The sequence below is a fragment of the Oncorhynchus masou genome, chromosome 3, assembly GCF_036934945.1.
Source record: "Oncorhynchus masou masou isolate Uvic2021 chromosome 3, UVic_Omas_1.1, whole genome shotgun sequence".
NCBI lineage: Eukaryota > Metazoa > Chordata > Actinopteri > Salmoniformes > Salmonidae > Oncorhynchus > Oncorhynchus masou.
Window position 1 is genome coordinate 35381181 of NC_088214.1, and position 17065 is coordinate 35398245.

The 17065-nt window shown below is 40.9% G+C and overlaps 1 protein-coding gene across 3 annotated transcripts in view; it reads left to right on the top strand.

Moving 5' to 3' along the window:
• Positions 1–11528: 11528 nt before the first annotated feature.
• LOC135515319 (protein FAM110B-like) overlaps positions 11529–17065 on the top strand; it is a 45520-nt gene continuing 39983 nt past the window's right edge. For all 3 annotated transcript variants that reach the window (XM_064939009.1, XM_064939004.1, XM_064939015.1), the window contains exon 1: positions 11529–11657. The gene's annotated coding sequence lies outside the window, so the exon portion shown is untranslated. The remainder of the gene's footprint in view (positions 11658–17065) is intronic.

Genomic DNA, 17065 nt, shown 5'->3' on the forward strand with positions numbered 1-17065 from the left:
TATACTAAATCTACACTGTAAAAACATCTAGACATTATCTCCTAGAATTTGGTTTTCAACAGCGGAGATTTGTATAGACCTTGCTGTCTGTCTCTCCAACATTTTCAGCATTGTTTCAATATTGAAATTTGATCTCCAGCTGTCCTATGGTAATGAACGTTTCGGGAGTCGTGACAAGACAGACAGGCTGGCAGCTTTTCTCAGCCAGTTGAAATCATTAATCAGCATAATTTTTTATGGATATATACAAAGAAATGTCAATAGAAAATGCAGTTAGTTTGCTGTCATTCCAGCTTTAGTTCGAAGTGATTGTGTTAGCTGTGTAGTTGGCGATCTCTTCTGAACAGTGGCCTGGCAAGAGAGCAAATGTTCTATGCCAGGCAAAAATGCACATCATTAGCTCATTATTATGGATGTACCCACAACAATAACTAGAAACAAACTTACACAAACGTAAATGCAGCTACTTTGCTTTTATTCTGACTGCACAGTTTGACGTGACTGGGTTAGCCAAAATTGGCTAGCTAGCAAGCAAGGGTTAAGAACGTTTCCAGCCATCATGGCAACAGAACATTTAGAACAAACGACTGGGTCGCGTCCATAGATTTAGAACAAAAAGACTTAACGACTGGGTCGCGTCTCTGACAACCGAACCAATAGAACGAATGACCAGCTGGCTTGGGTAGGAGTCCTACATTTGTTGCCGGACTATATCTCATGGAAGAATGAAACAATAGGAATAAATTCATCAAAATAACGTTTTAAGGAAAATATGTCAATAGTCTCGGGCCTAACAACACCTGTGCTTATATATCCTCCAAGCCCTGTCTTCTCGGGCATTATCACAAATAAACCTCCTCCATCCAACTCATGTGAGACTGAGTGAGACATCTCCTCAAAAATAGACAGTAAAAAACAACTTCTTCACAGTTTTTGCAACAACATAAACAACTTATTGTAGAGGTGACGATAGTGACGGTGACATAATTTATCATGCGTTGTTGTTTACATGTTTCGGATGAAAACGGACGTCAAATAACCTGTACCTCTTTTCTCCAAAGCACAGCCTTTTCAAGGTTTGCCACTGAGTTCAATTATCCGCCGGCAAAACGAACCAGGGCCCGTCTTCCATGGAAAAGGACTTACCGGATTGTGAATGCGGCCCAGAATGTACCACACACTGTAGTTTAATCTACTGTTGTACGATGATTGACAGCTAATGATGGTGCTGTCACTGCTATCTATAATTGCTCCTGTAACCACCCTAGTTTCAGGGCTTTTAAACATATTCAGACTGCACTGATGAACTGCTTTGCCAGGGAAAATCTAAGCAACATCTCACATACCATCTCACATTGCCAGCAGCATACCACCCTGCATACCACTGCTGGCTTGCTTCTAAAGCTAAGCAGGGTTGGTCCTGGTCAGTTCCTGGATGGGAGACCAGATGCTCCTGGAAGTGGTGTTGGAGGGCCAGGAGGAGGCACTCTTTCCTCTGGTCTAAGAAGATAACCCAATGCCCCAGGGCAGTGATTGGCGACACTGCCCTGTGTAGGGTGCTGTCTTTCGGCTGGGACGTTAAATGGGTGTCCTGACTCTCTGAGGTTATTAAAGAGCCCATGGCACTTATTGTAAGAGTAGGGGTGTTAACCCCGGGTGCTGGCTAAATTCCCAATCTAGCCCTCAAACCATCACGGTCACCTAATAATCCCCAGTTTACAATTGGCTCATTTATCCCCCTCCTCTCCCCTGTAACTATTCCCCAGGTCGTTGCTGCGAATGTGTTCTCAGTCAATTTACCTGGTAATATAAAACATTAGCAGCACAACATACAGTAAACTCCACATACCTGGATGAAGTGATGTCACTCAATAACATTTCCAGGTTTTAAAAAACAAGATTGAGGTTCCTAACTAACTAAGGTTTATGCGTCGGTTTAAAGGGTGTCTGGTATTGTTTTTGTTGTACATCTCACTGCATTCCTGAATGCAGACTTAATTTGACAATGCCTGCTCTCCGTATTAGCGTTCAATGAACCAACAACACGTGCTTTGGGCCAATCGATATGGGAAAACTCAGTCAACCGTGTTGGTCTACATTCACACCCCTCGGCTCTGACGTTTAGAATAGATTCATCCTGATATCAACAGGGTCACTTGACCAACTTCAATTAGTTTCCTTAATTAATTGTTGCGTAAGCCTCAATGGAGTGTCATTGGAAATGGATCCTCTTCATTTGAACCTGTCAATTATTCTCAAGTGTCCTTCATGTCCCCCTAACACCCGTGTTACATATTTCTAACATCATGTGACATGTATTTTTCTTTTCTTGATCAGAATAATGTTTGGCCTTTTTTTGTGTATGTTCCTGTCAAATCAAATCAAAACAAACTGTATTTGTCCCATGCTTCGTAAAAAAATCAGGTGTAGACTAACAGTAAAATAAAATGCTTACTTATGGGCCTTTTCCAACAATGCAGAGAAGAAAATTCTTAAAAAAGTAACAATGTCATGACAATAATTCTGGTGTTCCAGCCTGGTTGTGTAATTGCTAAGTAACAATGTATAGGGTGGAAAACAGCCCTCCCTTTCAGTCCAGCGCATGTACTTATTGTCATGAATCTCGACACATTCCCCATTCCTTTACATCTCCCTTACCAAAATGAAGAGACAGGGCCCTACACTGAATGGCTACGAGGGGAAGTCTAAATTAAATTAGATATTGTGTTGATACTATTGGACTTCCTGTCTGTACAGTATATTGTCTGCTTTCACAACATCCAGTAACACAGTGGGTCATGCTGCGATATTAGAAGATAAGGGATTTAGATCTGTAGCTGCTACAGTATGTCTATTGTTTGAATAAATATTAATTTCATCAAAATTGTGATCTCTCTTTAATAAGTCCGCTTACAGGCACTGGGAGAACACGATTTGTGAGAGCCATACTATGCAATGAATGTGATCTGACACCCAAACCACAAGCACAAGATGAGGCCACAAGTTCAGAATCCTAGATGTCGCAATTCCTTGGGCTCAACTGCAGTCTATAGGTTCAATGGGGCATTTGTCTTGGTGATGTAAACCAAGACAAATGCATATCTATTTCCTTTCAGTTTATGCAACATTTTAGACCCCCTTAATAGACTGTAACTGCAGCCATCTCTCTCTCTCTCTCTCTCTCTCTCTCTCTCTCATCCATCCATCCATCCATCCATCCATCCATCCCTTTCTCAATGCAATACAATTTAAATTTAAGGGCTTTACTGGCATGGGAAACATACTGTATGTAGATAATAAAAAACGATAAAAATGTACTGTTAACACTGTACCCACAAAAGTTCCAAAAGAATAAAAACATTTCAAATGTCATATTATGTGTAAATAGTTTAAGTACAAAAGGGAAAATGAATAAACATAAATATGGGTTGTATTTACAATAGTGGCAACAGGTCACAAATCTTGCTGCTGTGATGGCACACTGTGGTATTTCACCCAATAGATATGGGAGTTTATCAAAATTGGGTTTGTTTTCAAATTCTTTGTGTGTCTGTGTAATCTGGTATGGTTATACATTTGGCAGGAGGTTAGGAAGTGCAGCTCAGTTTCCTCCTCATTTTGTGGACAGTGTGCACATAGCCTGTTTTCTCTTGAGAACCAGGTCTGCTCTAGGGGAACAGTGTCTAGATGTAATTTGTATTTGTGGTCCTGGCAAATGGACCTTTTTTGCAACACCATTATTTTTGTTTTACTGAGATTTACTGTCAGGGCCCACATCTGACAGAATCTGTACAGAAGATCTAGGTGCTGCTGTAGGCCCTCCTTGGTTGGGGACAGAAGCACCATATCATCAGCAAACAGTAGATTTGACCTCAGATCCTATTAGGGTGAGGATGGGTGCTGCAGACTGTTCTAGTGCCGTTGCCAATTTGTTGATATATGTTGAAGAGGGTGGGGCTTAAGCTGTATCACTGTCTCACCCCACGGAAAGAAATGTGTATGTTTTTTTTGCCAATTTTAACCGCACATTTGTTGTTTGTGTACATGGATTTTATAATGTCTTATGTTTTTCCCTCAACACCACTTTCCATCAATTTGTTTCGCTGACCCTCATGCCAAATTGAGTCAAAGCTTTTTGGAAATCAACAAAGCATGAGAAGACTTTGCCTTTTTTTGGTTTGTTTGTTTGTCAATTAGGGTGTGCAGGATGAATACGTGGTCTGTCGTACAGTACTTTGGTAAAAAGCCAATTTGACATTTGCTCAGTACATTGTTTTCACTGAGGAAATGTACTAGTCTGCTGTTATAATGCAGAGGTTCCCCAAGGTTGCTGTTGACACATATCCCACATATTATTGGGGTCAAATTTGTCTACACTTTTTTGGTTTGGAGTTATCAGTCCTTGGTTTCAAATATTTGGGAAGATACCAGATATAAAGATAATGTTAAAGAGTTTAAGTATAGCCAATTGGAATTTGTGGTCTGTATATTTTATCATTTCATTGAGGATACCATCAACACAACAGGCCTTTTTCGGTTGGAGGGTTTGTATTTCTGTCCTGTAGTTCATTCAATGTAATTGGAGAAACCCCCACCACCCATTTCTCTCTCTCTCTCCCTCTCTCCCTCGCTCCCTCTGTCTCTACACCTCACCCTCTCTCTTTCTCCAACTCTCCACCCCTCTCCATCCCTCACATTCTCTCCCTCACGCTATCTCTCTCTCTCTAATCACTGCACAGTCATGGGCTAGGCATGGCAGCATGCCAGCGGGATTGATTTTCAAGACCCTCCTCCTGACAAGGAGGACAAGGAGACCAACGGGGTGGTTTTGTGGGGGCTCAGTTCTGATTAAATTCCACACAATCTTTGACTTTTCCTCTGAGGGTTCCACTCCCCCACATGTACCCGTCCACCCCCTCTTTATCCCACACAGCAGCTGGTCACAATGATTACAATAACACCCTGGGTGCTTTGTGACAAAGCCTAGATCAGACCTGGTAATGCCAGCAGTCACATGTGAGGGAGGTGAGATAGTAGCATAGCAGGGGGTGATCTCACTGTCTGGTCTCTGAGGTGTTGTTGTATTGAAGGGATGTGATACCAGGCACACTGTTGATGCTTGACGTAGTAAAGGTCCTTTGACATCCAATTTATGATCTCTTTATGATTGATTCATTATTTTTTGAGTGCAAACCTTGGACATTATACTGTATGTCTGAGAGAAGCAGTTGTTGTCAATGCCTTGCTCTCTTGCTGTGTTTTGTGGGAGAATCAGTGGTGTTATGGTACCACCTTAAATGTCCCGACTCTTTGTCGTGCACCTGTAAGTCATCAGATGTGGTTGGCCCACTTCCGGTTGATCCATTTCTCCAGGTGGACATCAAATCTCACATAACATCTTGTTGCCCAAATAATTCAATACTCTAATGTCACTCTGGTCAAAAGTAGTGCACTATAAGATACAGCATATGTTGTGAATTGAGATGCAGAATGAGAGAATAGTATCTGACACCCTTTCCCATTATATTAGATATTCAATACCAAAAGCCTCAATGTCTGTCCTGAGATGTCCTCTATCAGAGAAGCATCTAAGGATATCCTTGTCAAAGGAACGGCTCATTGAGTCTGAAAATCCAGTAAGATCCTTTTGTTGATTTCAGTCCAAGCATTGTTTAATAGATTATTTTCAATTTTCATTGTTTCTCACTCTGCCAGTCTCCCAGCAATACCCCCGCCCCCCATGCAGTCATGGCAACCCCTGGAGTGTCTGTGCCCATGGTACCCATCCCCCTCAGCTCAGAGGGAGCTGATGCCATTGTAGGACAAGCCTGGCACTGGTAGGGTTCCAGCAGGCCTGGCATGGGACACACGGGGTAGGGCGTCCTATATGGTTATTTGTGTGACAGTGGAACAGAGCTTAGCGACATGTGTTTCTGAAGATCCCTTTAGTGAGAGGGGGAATAAAGGAGCTGTAATCCTGTTGCATCTCCATAAATCCTGCAGCAATTAACATCAAAGAGGCTGGTGAAAAGGCAGATGGGATGTTTACTGAGGCCCCCAAGAACAAAAATAGGTAATTAGTACCAATCTGTGATTGGCATGTCTAAATGACAAGGAAACTAGACTCTTAATAGTTTTCAAATGAGTCTGCTTGTATTCGCAGTGATATAATTTGAGGATTTCACTTTTGAGATAAAACTATACTAAATATATATTCATTCACACGTCACCAAATAGCTGATTAAAACACATGTTTTGCAATGAAGGTCTACAGTAGCCTCAACAGCACCATCTAGGGTAGCACCATGGTACAGCCAGGGGACAGCTATTTTCTGTCCTCCATGTACATTAACTTCAATACAAAACCTAGGACGCTTATGGTTCTCACCCATTCCATAGACTTACACAGTAATTACGACAACTTCCGGAGGACGTCTTCCAACCTATCAAAGCTCATGTTGTCCATCCAATCAAATGATCAGAGAATGAATATAGTACTGAAAGCATAAGCTACAGCTAGCTAGTACTGCTATGCATAAAGTGTGGTGAGTTGTTGACTCAAAGAGAAAAAAAGACAATAGTTGAACAGTTTTTAAAATATGCTTTTTATTTATTTAAAAGAATTATAGAAATGCAGCAAAGTGAGAGTTAGCTATATTTTGTTGTATTTTTTAAATTCACTTAGTTTACCATTAGCTTACTTAGCTAATGCCGCTAATTTAGCATACTCAACAACCTGACTAAAAAATGCCAGTTATGTTAGCTAGCTGGCTAAGGCTATGTGCACATGGATTGGATTGTGGGTTTCCTAACGTGTCAGTTATAGTTTGTTGACTATGACGTTAGCTAATATGGTGACAACGATGTAGGCTAGCGGTTAGCGTTTATGTTATGAAGGTTTGGCTTGGATAGGGTTTTGCACCTGGGCACAGACGGCTGTTGTGGACTGAAAGTCCACAAACGAAGGGAAGTGGTGAAAGGAGGAGAGCGCGTAGATGTGAGAAGGAATTAGACAACAAGCAAAATGATGATGCTATATATGGCTGCTATGAAAGGGAACTGTGTGTGTGGGTGATCAAGGGTGTATTCATTCTGCCGAATATGTTGGATAATATTTCTTAAATGGAACCAAACGGGGATGGACCTACCTGAATTTGTCCAAAATAAACTTGTTTTAGTTGCTAATCAAAAAGTTTTGCAGCTGTTTGGACTAATGAATACACCCCAGATCAACTCGACGCAGGCAAGAGTGTGCAAGGTGGTATTTAATGCGTCACTGTCTTTCACCTTGATTACTCCAATTTGTCTCTAGAACAGTGCACCTACGATATAAACTTAAATTTGTAGGCTAGGTTGTAGCAACCTCGTGATGGGTATAGGGAAAATTAGAGTATTATGTAGTAGCTTAAACCTATCGATGTTACATAGAGCTGGGAGAATGGAATAGGAATGACAGTCATCCAGTTTGCTATAATACTTGTCAAACTCATTCCACCAAGGGCCGAGTTTCAGTGGATTTTCTCTCCTCCCTTGTACTTGATTGATAAATTAAGGTCACTAATTAGTAAGGAACTCCTCTTACCTGGTTGTCTAGGGCTTAATTGAAACTAAAAACCAAAAACCTGCAGAAACCTGGCCCTGTGTGGAATGAGTTTGACACCTCTGCTGTAATAGAAATAAGGCCATGCTCATAAAAAAACAATTGTCCCCACTAATCTTAAATGGCACCGACTGACACTGACATTATCATATCTTGTTAAAATGCACACCACACAAAGGCAAGTCACAAGGTACTTCTTTCAATTCAAGGCACAGATTGGATCATGCTCCCTAATGAATTCAATTTAGCACGAGATGGAAAGAACAATTCATGTGTAAAGCAATGTATATGCCAATGCCTGAGGATCACTGGGATATGGTTAGGGAAAAGGTTAACTGAACCATTAAATGATAGTGTCAAATATATATATATATATATATATATATATATATATATATATATGTGTGTATATATATGTGTGTCTATATATATATATTACTTCCTCTATTAAAGTAACTGCCTACACTTTTAAAAGTTAATATACTGTTAACTCAATACACAAATAATTTTGTTGACTCGTCCCATTGTCGTATTTGTGGCCAAAGCATAAAATGGAGAAAAAACACTTTTAAAAAACCCACCTATCTCGAACAGACTGCTTGCTATCTCCACATAGAGGATGATGTCATCCTCATGAGGATGAGCTGGCCAATCAGAGGTCGACTTGCGTTAATATTTTTAATGACCATTATATCCCCACACCATTCTGTTTTTAGGGTACACCCCAACCATTCAAACACAGAAAAACAGCTTTTTAATGTACTTAATAATTTTTAGAAGGAAAACCATTTCACTCATTGTAATTAAATTGTAATCACTCATATTTAATAGAAATCTGGAAACACTGGACAGTTACTTTAATGCTCTGATTAATGTGCATACCAGGCCAGCATGGGGCCTCCCCATTCAAGTCAATGATGGCATAATGGATGGACTGGCAGCGTTTGCAAGTGTACCTTTCGGAGCAAAGCAGGAAGTAAAAGCAGAAAGTGTACCCAACCAATATGTGCTGTAAATTGTTGAAAAAACAAACATTCAATTTCACATCAGTTATCATAATTTGAATTAGCATTCTACATTACCATGGGAAATTATTGCATCACAATACCAGGCAGCCATAGCAAGTGTACCCAAATCAAATCAAATCAAATGTATTTATATAGCCCTTCGTACTTCAGCTGATATCTCAAAGTGCTGTACAGAAACCCAGCCTCAAACCCCAAACAGCAAGCAATGCAGGTGTAGAAGCACGGTGGCTAGGAAAAACTCCCTAGAAAGGCCAAAACCTAGGAAGAAACCTAGAGAGGAACCAGGCTATGTGGGGTGGCCAGTCCTCTTCTGGCTGTGCCGGGTGGAGATTATAACAAAACCAAGATGTTCAAATGTTCATAAATGACCAGCATGGTCCAATAATAATAAGGCAGAACAGTTGAAACTGGAGCAGCAGCACGGCCAGGTGGACTGGGGACAGCAAGGAGTCATCATGTCAGGTAGTCCTGAGGCATGGTCCTAGGGCTCAGGTCCTCCGAGAGAGAGAAAGAAAGAGAGAATTAGAGAGAGCACACTTAAATTCACACAGGACACCGAATAGGACAGGTGAAGTACTCCAGATATAACAAACTGACCCTAGCCCCCTGGCATATAAACTACTGCAGCATAAATACTGGAGGCTGAGACAGGAGGGGTCAGGAGACATCATAGGACACCCCCGGACAGAGCCAAACAGGAAGGATATAACCCCACCCACTTTGCCAAAGCACAGCCCCCACACCACGAGAGGGATATCTTCAACCACCAACTTACCATCCTGAGACAAGGCTGAGTATAGCCCACAAAGATCTCCGCCACGCTACCCATGAGTTGACCCTTCGCTAAGCCCCACCCCTTTAGTTACTGTTGCAACCTTCGACAACATTTTCCCAGGAAGCCAATTCCCACAACCCAACCCAACTGCTTCTTTAACACAGCACACATCCAACCCAGGTGCATGGAGGAAACACCATACACCTGGCGACCTGTTTAGCGTGCACTGCGCCCGGCCCACCACAGGAGTCGCTAGTGTGCATACGATGCTAGGTTGATGCCGGCTGCGACAGAGCTTGGGCTTGAACCCAGAGTCTCTGGTGGCACAGCTTGCACAGTAATGCAGCACCTTAGACCACTGCGCCACCTGGGAGGCCCTTGTTTGTCCTTTTTAAGCTTGGAAAAGAGACCCTTAAACCCAGACTTGGACCAAACACCCATTCACCTGAATAGCAGGCTAGTGGTTGCTTTGCAATGCTTGCAGTTAGCCACTGATTCCTTCCGAACCACTCATTGTTAAATTTGCAAATTTCCAACTTGTTGTGTAATGTTTATGTCTAATGGCCGATGAGCACAGACACGTTTTATCTATAATTAATATTCATTATTAATTTTCATATGACAAGGATTGTCGACTTGATTCATGATGAGGACTGCTTGTCTAGCTAAGATTTTAAAAGCGAAAGGGGATACCTAGTCAGTCTTAGTCAGTGTCTTTCGCATTTAACCCAACCCCTCTGAATCAGAGAGGTGCAGGGGGCTGCCTTAATCAACATCCACAGTGCCCCCGGGAACTGTGTTAACCTTCTCAGCTCAGGGATTTGATCCAGCAACCTTTTGGTTACTCTAACCAGTCCAATCAAAGCTACTGTAGATATAACATGATTTGATGTCATTTTATGTGTTGCAAATGACCTTGAGCCTTCTTGGATGGGAACTTCTAATGTAACTCTATGGCAGCACCCAAGGGGTTTGAATTTTCGAGCTCTACCTGTAGAGCTCACTGCAGTGATGTTGTGTCCCGGGAGTGACAGAACACTGAGCCAATCACGGCGCAACTAAAAAACATGACCAACCCTTACACTTCGTGTTTTCCAACAGCTGCCTCACCACCACAGAAAGCACTGAGCTAGGCTGAAACACCTGCATTTTAGAGCTACATTAATAAAGAAAGCAAAAAAGAGTCCAAGTTTGTATGCGGCTTTATTAACTCAATTATTTATATATGTATATACATTGTTTGCAAACTGATATGTGACACGTATTAATGCCAAAATAACATGCAAAACAGGCAATACATTTTTATTTTTTAGCTAAACAGGTGGGGCTCAAAACAAATGGGTCTCTGCCCTACCTGAGGGTCGCTACTGGTCAGCATGCAGTCAAAGCTATAACCACTTTTAGAGCTAACTAGTGCTCTCCAATCGTATGCTGATGTCAACAGCAGATGGGAGTTGTAATCATAACATTGCTAAGTTAGCTAGCTAACACACATTATGAGAAAACAAGTTATTTTAAGTGGTTAGTGAGACTGAGCTAGCAAACAATAACAAAAGTCTAATTTCATATTAGAAAAATATTCCATCAACAGGCTGCATTTCAGGAGTCACAGTAGCAAGTACTCCTGGTTCAGTGTTCAATTATTTAGCCATTTAAACATGTATTTAAAAAAAAAGGAACTTGCCAATGGCCTCACTGGCTTTCAAACGATGTAAACGTGAGCTTGACCGAGGTGTCGGACTCGATCCATTGGAGCGCTGCGATTGGTTGCCCAATATCATGAAGCGGGGCATAGCGAAAGCTCAGGGTTAGAGGTTCCAAGGCCGTTCTATTCATTCTATTTCTATGTATCTAACTGTGCCTTGCGTTCATAAAAAAAGAGGTGTATCTTTTAAGAGAAAATGGAACACATCATATGCAATGGTAGGGGTGCACAGATCGACTGAGAATAAAGCATACTCTCAAATCTCAAACACAATCATGTATCGTTAACAATCCATAGATATTAACACGAAATAATGTAGGAATAAGAGTTAATCACTCTTAGATGATTTATATGCAAGATAACTCGGAGTATTGTCCTAGCAACCCCCCCCCCTTCCATGGCGCAGGGATACAGACTGTACAGTCGCTTGTAGATTGCATTGAATGAGCTTGTTTGGCGTTTCCCTTGAAGCTTTGAGGCCATCCCCACACATTCCGTCTAACGGAAAGATACCGCAGCATCTTTTGTTTTCTTCCGCTGGGTATCAAGGTAAGTGTTTTACCTATGGTTTACCTGCTACGATCATATCTTCCGCACTGACTGACGTGGACATACATTCTTATGTCCAGTCGTTATTTTCCCAGAATTATCCACCAACGTAGGCTATACATCAACATGGCTGTTTGACTGATGTCGGGCTCGTCACTTACATTTTTACGACAAAAATATGATAAGGTCAGTCTGAGTGAAAATGTTGAAGTGTGCGACGTCGTGTTTCAACAGCCATGCAATCACGAGCCAACGTTCGTACGTAGCCTACTCGGGTTGTTTTTAGGCTCACATTGCACCATACAGGTGGCTGTCATTTAGCTAAACTGGTGATCGAACGTTGCATCTTTGCGTTGTGCATCAGCCTGAAGCAGCAGGTCACAATGAAACGATGCTCCTAAACCTCAATGTCGCTCTTTGAGGTTTTAACATTTTGTCATGATGATGGTTCGGGTGGCTCGAGCGCTGGGGGGATTGCAGAGTCAGCATCGTTATTGTATGGGGTTATGAGATGTGACATAATTCGAGTAATTGCCCACTAACAATCAAGAACACTTGGACTTGCCAGTCCACTGGGAACATGGCAATGTTATGGCTCCTCTGAGATATTATTGTGGTGTTTGTCTGTTTTGTCTGTGTTTTTAGGCTGAGACACTGTGTCATAAGGCAAGTGGGAAGTTAAGAGCCAGTGTAAGTTTGCATTGATCATTCTTCAATGTAATATATTAGCATCGGGGCTGTAGCATGGAATGCATATAGTAACGAGTAAATATAGGCTACCGTGTTCACTTGTTCTGTTTGACATGTCATATCCGTTAGTTCACCTGTCTGTATACCCACTCTTCACACTTCACAGTGAATAGCTGCTGGGACCCTTAAGCTCTGTCTGAATCATTTGATCTAGAGAGCCTGGTACACAGCTACACACAACAGGTTTATGAATATTGAGATTGGAGTCTGTGTCAGTGTGTTCGTTGGGAGGTTGGGGTGGTAAAATGATTTGGGTACGTGTCAGTGTGACTAGATTGTCATGACAAAACGAGTGAAAGGCATTAGGCTTGGATGATTTTAGCAGGAGCCCTTTATTTGAATGTTCCATCATACTGCCTGCATAAGTCATAAACATGACTTAGCTTGACAGAATACGTAGCCTAATGACAGTATGTGAAGCATGATGCACTCATAACAGGTTTATAACAGAGACCAGCGAAGAGAAGCAAGTGGTCATAAACAGATGCATTTGGCCCAGGCCTTATCATTTTTAAGCTGGACACTGTTGTGATGCATATTGCATAACATCAATAGCTAACCATTTAGAATAAAACCCTGACTGTGTGTAGTTTACCAACTCGAAGCAACACATTATGACAACGTCAACACATTCCATCCCTGATGTGTAATTAACCAATTTGAATTCCCCTGTTGATCACATTAAGATTAAACACTTCCCAGTCTCTCACCGATAAACTCTTCCCCTTTTTGGCTTGACCAAACACACACCCAGGCTGGCACAGTCAAGACAACAACAGCTGTTGATTCTAGTGTTTCTCACAAAAACGTGTTAGCTGTGAGGAATGCTGAACAGTGAAGAATATGGTTTGTTACGGTCATGACTGGCACGGACACCATGCCTTTGTTTGAGACAGAGAGAGAAAAGACTGCAGTGTTGTGTTCTGGGTCCAAAACTATATCTCTAACATATGGCCTCGAGATCAATGCCAGGTCAATGATGTTTGGGGTCACTGTGGTTAGATTATATTTATCCCACTATTCCCACAACAATGGATATGAAGTTGAGAGTAGAGGTAGACCGATTTAATTAGGGCCGATTACATTGCATTCCATGAGGAAACTGCGTGGCAGGCTGACCACTTGTTATACGAGTGCAGCGAGGAGCCAAGGTAAGTTGCTAGCTAGCATTAAACTTATCTTATAAAAAACAATCAATCTAAACATTATCACTAGTTAACTACACATGGTTGATGATATTACTAGGTTAACTATCTTGTCCTGCATTGCATATAATCAATGCGGTGCCTGTTAATTTATCATTGAATCACAGCCTACTTCACCAAATGGGTGATTTATCAAAAGCACAATCGTTGCACGAATGTACCTAACTATAAACATCAATGCATTTCTTACAATCAATAAACAGAAGTATATATTTTTTAAACCTGCATATTTGGTTAAAAGAAATCATGTTAGCAAGCAATATTAACTAGGGAAATTGTGTCACTTCTCTTCTCTTCATTGCACGCAGAGTCAGGGTATATGCAACAGTTTGGGCCGCCTGGCTGTTGCATACTAATTTGCCAGAATTTTACATAATTATGACATAACATTGAAGGTTGTGAAATGCAACAGCAATATTTAGACTTAGGGTTGCCAACCGTTCGATAAAATACGGAATGGTTCCGTATTTCACTGAAAGAATAAACGTTTTTGACACTATTAATGACCAAAGGCTCGTATTTCTGTGTTTATTATATTATAGTTAATTCTATGATTTGATATTTGATAGAGCAGTCTGAGCGGTGGTAGGCAGCAGCAGGCTAGTAAGGCATTCATTCAAACTTTACTCAGTTTGCCAGCAGCTCTTATCAATGCTAACGTGCTGTTTATGACTTCAAGCCTATCAACTCCTGAGATTAGGCTGGCAATACTAAAGTGCCTATTAGAACATCCAATAGTTAAAGGTATATGAAATACAAATGGTATAGAGAGAAACAGTGGACGCGTCATAATTCCTATAATAATTACAACCTAAAACTTCTTAACTGGGAATATTGAAGAACTAGGAATATTGAACCACCAGCTTTCATATGTTCTGAGCAAGGAACTTAAACATTAGCTTTTTTACATGGCACATATTGCACTTTTACTTTCTTTTTCAACACTGTGTTTTTGCATTATTTAAACCAAATCGAGCAAGTTTAATTATTTATTTGAGACTAAATAGATTTCATTTATGTATTATATTAAGTTAAAATAAGTGTTTGTTCAGTATTGTTGTAATTGTCATTATTACAAATATATATTTATTTATTTTATCAAAATTGGCCGATTTTTTTTAAATTGGAATTGCTTTTTTTTGGTCCTCCAATCGGTATTGGCGTGAAAAATCATACTCGGTCAACCTCTAGTTGGGAGTGGTAGGCTACTCTGTGCTGTGCTATAATACACTACATGTTTGTTGCCCCCCTGCAAAAGGATATAATTTAGGCTAGCCTACACTCTTTGCAATGGCCAGCAGCGAGGGCCAATGTCAAGATGAAAACACAATGTGCATGCTAACACAGATAATGTGCTTGCTGCCTCTCCATCCCATAAAAATGATTCAACATGACCACCATAATATCTGTCAGTTTACATGAAGAAAACAAAGCATAAAGATGATAAACTAGCCTACAAATTTGCTTGCGCAGGAAAAAATCAATAGGTCACTTGAAATATGTTCTGAAGCCTACACATTTAGGACATATTCAGATATGTAGCTTAACTATTTGCCTAAATACTCAACCCCATATTAGCCTGCCTAATAGTGAAAGACCAGTAGGCTAAATCCCTGTCATGTGCGGTACTAGCTCAGGGATCAGGGGATGGTGGAGCCTTGGCTTTCTGAGGAATGCCATGAGGGTCAAAGCAGAGAGGCTCAGTAGAAATGGATGCTGTGAAGCACGAACGGTTGAGTACACAGTCAGTCAGACAGACAGAACATGAACAGAACAGTAGTCAGTATGCAACTCTGCCTGAGAGAGCGCCAAGGGACAGGGAGGGAAAGAGGACGTGGGGGTGGGGATGCTTTGTGGCTGAGGTAGATACTTTTTGTTATGAATACTGACTAGGCTGTGACCCCCCCCCCCCCGAGTCATTCTTTCGAGTGGTCGAAATTTTAAAATCATAGGATGTGTCTATATATGGAAAAATAGCCTATGTGTTTTAATAAAAATCAACTACTGTATATGTAAGCCACTGAGCTTGTCTGATGCTTTAAGCACACTGTGATTAAATAATTAAGACCCACAAATGACTCAAGGGAGACAGAGATCAAGATCGCCTAACTAAACAAACCAAAAAATTGTTCCCGAACCACCACCTGCTGCTGGCCTTCGCAGATTCTGCCATTACTCTCCCAAAGTTGCCGGTAATAGGCTAAACCAGGGATCGGCAACCTTTTCCATTTGGAGTGCCAATTTATCTTACCATTTCTACCGATCTGTGTGCCAGTTATTATTTTCTTATGCACATTTTTGTAGAACATTTATTATATAATAAAGTCTTGATCTCAATCATTGTCGTGGTTAATAACAATTATATATAAATGAAAATGCTACAAATCTAAAAGCAACTTCAATTGCCATTGCCAACTATGTAAAAATAGCCTACATAAAGCCAACAAATAAAAACAATATCCTGATCAAAATAAATTACATTGGCTTTTCAAGGTAAGGGAAGACCCCCATGAAATGGACAAAAATGAATGGCATCTTATTGGCATTGGGCGAACCAAGTACACAATCGCAAATACCACTCAAATGGACGGCAGTTCATCAAAAACATATTGCAAGTGGAACATGGCAAATACCAAGTGTCATACTCCAAAAATCCCAAAGGTGGCGAGCGAGCTCCACCTTCCATTTGCCATATATGATCATAGGAAGTCGGTTTCCGAACCCAAAAATCAGTGAACCATGTCCAAATGGCATAGGAAATGTCCGAATGGCATATATAATGACCAAATGATATATATCACTATGTTAAGCCCTGAATCAACCTAGGTCTATTTGTCATGTTTGATCATAGGAAGCAAGAATTTCTCATTGATGTTGATTCAGCATGTCCATTTCCTAATGGGAAGTCATTATGGATATACATTGGCAATGGACACTGTCAACTTACAGAACAGCATGTTCACACTGACAATATAGCATATGTGTAATGGACACTGTCCAATTGCTCGTTGGTGTTGATTTCAGCCTGTCCATTTGGTGATGTTAAATCCCTCATTAAATACATTGAAAATGTACAATTTTACACTGTCCGTTTGCAATGTCTTACAATGGGCATTTACCATGACGAATTGGACATGCTCTAATATACTGCAGAAATGCCCAATTGACTAGCTCGTTGAACTCGGGATGGCCGAGCAGTGATAGTGGTTCCTCTCCATTGCTTGTTGATGTTGTTTTAAACTTGTCCATTTGGTGATGGTAAATCCCTCATAAAATATATTGGAAATGTACACTGTCCATTTGCAATATAAAATGTACAATGCCAATATATTATACCTCCATCAGGCCAGCCATCAGTCAATAAGATATCATATGCCACTTGCGTCACTTAATGTATAAACTTGAAACATTGTATCAACTATCAACTTGGTCCAGCCCTAAGCTAACAAACTT